The sequence below is a fragment of the Camelus bactrianus genome, chromosome 15 (assembly GCF_048773025.1).
Source record: "Camelus bactrianus isolate YW-2024 breed Bactrian camel chromosome 15, ASM4877302v1, whole genome shotgun sequence".
NCBI classification, from domain to species: Eukaryota; Metazoa; Chordata; class Mammalia; order Artiodactyla; family Camelidae; genus Camelus; species Camelus bactrianus.
The window spans coordinates 68,486,421-68,487,413 of NC_133553.1; positions in this window are offsets into that span (position 1 = coordinate 68,486,421).

Sequence of the window (993 nt, forward strand, 5' to 3'; positions counted from 1 at the left end):
GATGTATTTCTATCTCTGAAACTGGCAAAGGTTAAAAAAATGATGGATGATACTTCGTGCTGACAAGGGTTTGAGGGGAATTGAGTATTCTGTCCTAGAGTTGGAAGTGAAATTAGCACAAACTACAGAAGGCGTCTGGTGACATCTATCACAAACTTTAAAATGTACATATCATTTGACTCAATAATTACACTTCTGAAAATTTATTTTAAAGAAATGAGTGTGTGCAAAGATGTTATTTTTAAAGTTTTTGTTTTAGTATTAAATTATAAGCCAAAAATATTAGAAAAAATACAATTATTCAACAAGAGAAATTTGGTTAAATTAGACCCAATATTGACTTGAAAAAATGTCCACAACATTGTTAAGTCTTAAGAAAGGGAAAAAAAATCTTAAAGAAAAGAGCAGCACCTGAGAGCTAGGAGCTGGCCTGGCATCACACTAGTTCTCCTGTTTCACAGCACCGACATCCGGTAAGGGCGCTTGGCGATGAATGGAGTGAGACAAAAACAAGACCACTCCATCATGATGTCTGCACACAGACGAAACTAGAACATTGTCCAAACCACAGAAAAGACCAAGCATCTCCCTGTCCCTGCTAAGAGAAGTGACTGCTACTTCTTTACCCATTCCTCACCAGCTTTAGTCAGCTCTCCTTCCAGGTGAGATTCATTAGGGTACCCAAGCATAGAATTACGCTGCTTCCTGGCAACATCCGATCTCGAGCAAAGCCCTGCTTCCTTAAACCCCGCTGCAAACCACCTAGCACGAGAGCGTGAGTGCTGTAGGTTCTTCCTAACAGCGTCCTACTGAAACAGCCCGCACTTCCATGCCGTGTGCCTTCTCCCTCACTGCAGAGTGCCAAGCGCAACCACAGCTGTGTTGCTGGTGATCTTTGGCTGGAGAGCAGTGACAATCAGTACAGCATTATTGTTTGTAATAGGCGTATATTTCCACTGCCACAAAAATATGGAATGACACACACCAAGCTGT